Here is a 3,145-nt window from a genome sequence, read left to right on the forward strand (position 1 = left end):
ACACCGGAGTACTTTTCCCAGTATAGTTTCCGATATAGTTACTAGAAAATTCAAAAAATCCAGGACTAGAACTTAGTTCATGAGAACCTTTTCACCCCCTTTTCAGTCCCTGCTAGAGAGCAGGTACTTTCGTGGGAGAAAAAGGTTCCTATTTCTGATTGGCTGGGTGGATTGCAAACCACGCCCCGTAAAACTCCCAAAAGGTTTTGTGAAGCCGCCATTTTATTATCCTGCATTAGCATTATTAGCATTAGCATTAGCCAAGCACACAAACGCAGAGAGACTGACTTATGGCAACACAAAATAAAACATGGGAGCGGTGGAGATGAGGAGGTGTTGGCGTTCTGGCGATTTACTCGGAGGGCTTCAGTAGAAGCTGCTGGGAGTCCCAGCAGCTTCTACTGAAGGCCAACTCCGGGGACTTCCGGCCGGGGACTTCGGGTGGCAGTATACGCCGTGAAGTGGTTTGCGGCCTGCCAGTAAACCCAAAGCGGAAGAAGAAGAAGTGACGTCAGCGGCTTCATTTGCATAATCTTCCCTCATGGGACTAATTCTGGTGTGAACGCGATCGGCTCTTAGTTCCATGGGGGAACTAAGTGCTGGCACTAAGTACGGCAAAGTACTTGGTGTGAAAGCGGCTAAGGTGATTTCCTTTTTATATTTCGTGCTTCTTTACATATACTCTCGCCAGTACAGGTTAGCTCTGAGTGTTAGCGATACTTTCTAATGTAAACAAAGACCATTTAACGTCCAAAACACGTCAGGCATTGTTCTCAAAAGCGAGGTTTCTGATAGGGCCGTGGGTCCACATTTCAGATATTACGTCATATCAGACGCCAATCTGGATCAGCTCCGTTGTTCCCCCGTTTTTAGAAATGTGGGTAAGGAGGAAAAAAGAGAGGGTTTTGTTTTCTGATGCTGCGTGAGTTCCCTGACACACCGGAGACACATATTTATGTAGAGAAGACATCACAAAGTGCATTTTGCATGATAGGAGACCTTTAAGGGCCGATGGTGCAGAAGGTAAAGAGAGGAAATAGAGAAAAAAGGAGGCGAGGAAAGAGGACATGAGGTCATTCAGAAAATAATTTCTAGATTCCTCGTTCCTTCATACCTCATTGAGAGTTTGTGTCACAAGTTCTCACCTTGTTGGAGATGGAGGTTGGTGTGATTCAGTCGTCTCCCGTGACAATGTGTGAATAACAGTGAGATCTCTCAGATATGATTACAATAAAAGCCACGCTTCTTTAAATATCCGCTCACTGCGAGTATGGAGAAAAACACGGTTCCACACGTAATCACATGTCGTAACACAGAAAGACTGAGTCTATGTTTGCAAAACATCACTGCTCAGATTTAACAAGATGCTTAAAGTGAGACATCCGGGTGTCATGCAGTCCTTTCTTTAAAGTTGTAATGGATCAATCATCCAACACCAATAAAGACCTTTCCAAAACATGATGTTCTTAGCGTGTACATATAGAAAGGCCATGATGGGTCAGTCCATCAGTTTGAAATATCACATTAGATACTGGATATTAGACATTTGGCACCAATATTCATGGAGATGAACTCTAATGACTTTTTCCTCTATCAAATCCATTAAGTAGACATTTATAGTTTTGAGTGAAATCTTAAACCCATCACCTGTGCTAACTGATGTGCTTTAAAAACTAGCATTTTAAAATATATTTCTGGTGTACCAAAGAATCAAATACATTCATACTCTGATGTACCATTGCTGAATGAGACCAAAAGGAAAGCACGCATTACACTTTTAATCTCCTATTACCCCTCTAGGGCAGTGGTGGCGAAGTCGATAGGGACTTGGCTTGGCAACTGGAAGGTCACCAGTTCAAGTCCCGGCAAGACCAAGTGCTACCGAGGTGTCCCTGAGCAAGGCACCGTTCCCTACACTGCTCCCCGGGCGCCGTTTAAAATGGCAGCACACTGCTCCTAAACACTAGGATGGGTCAAATGCAGAGAAACAATTTCCCCACGAGGATTAATAAAGTATGTCAAAATAAATAAAAAAAATAAAAAAGAACCCAGAGTGCAGGTCTGTTGGTGGTTCCCAGAGTCCACAAAAAAGGGTCAGGTGACCTTTCGGCTACCAAGCCCCGTTCCTCTGGAGTCAACTTCCAGTGACGATCAGGGAGGCAGACAGTGTCCACACAGTTAAGAGCAGGTTAAAGACTTTCCTCTTTAGTACAGTTAAGACTGGTTTTAAACCCCCCCTCCTCATAGACTCTTCGTTTTATGGAACTGTATTTATTGTACTCTAACTGTATTTGTGTCATTGTGTTATGTTCCTTTTTAAATTGGTATTTTCACATTGATCTTGTAAGATATGTTTGTTGTTTTTACATTGTTTTACATTGCCAATTGTGTTTGTTGACTTGTGAAGCCCTCTGAGATAAATAGCATTTGTGATTTTGGGCTATATAAATAAACTTGAATTGAATTGAATTGAATTGAAACCACATCAAGGATTATTTGTGACTACTGCAATGGTGTCCTGTTCGGGGTTCCCAACAAAACCCCGGACAGGCTCCAGTATGTCCAAAACTGTGCTGCTAGGGTACTCACACACACAAAGCCGTGGCAGCACATCACTCCCAGCCTCATCCACCTACACTGGTTGCTGGTCAAGTCCTGCATATCCTACAAAGTCCGATAGGTACCCCCCAGTACCTATCGGACATCCTTCACCCACATGCCCCACCCCGGAACCTGCGGTCCTCAGACTGTGGCCTGCTTAACACCCCCCGCACCAAACTGCGAACCTTCAGGGACAGAGCATTCAGCGTGGCAGCGCCCCCCCCCTGGAACGCTCTACCTGCGGAGATTCGCAACATCTCCACACTCGACGCCTTCAAAAGGGCCCTCAAGTCCCATCTGTTTGCCAAGGCTTTCGGCCCCTAATCGATCTGTTGTTTTGTCTGTCTGACTTTTGTTTTGTTATGTTTGTTGTTGCCCTATTACTTGTAAAGCGACCTTGGGTCCCTTGAAAGGCGCCATATAAATCCAAGCTATTATTATTATTATTATTATAAAAAGTCGTTTGAGAAACCGGCTCGAGATACACTTTTTGTTATATTCCATGGAATGCTCTTAACATCCCGATAGCAATGAATATCTTAAG

The sequence above is a fragment of the Notothenia coriiceps genome, unplaced genomic scaffold (assembly GCF_000735185.1).
Source record: "Notothenia coriiceps isolate Sejong01 unplaced genomic scaffold, NC01 NC01_scaffold00014360, whole genome shotgun sequence".
In the NCBI taxonomy this organism is placed as follows: Eukaryota; Metazoa; Chordata; class Actinopteri; order Perciformes; family Nototheniidae; genus Notothenia; species Notothenia coriiceps.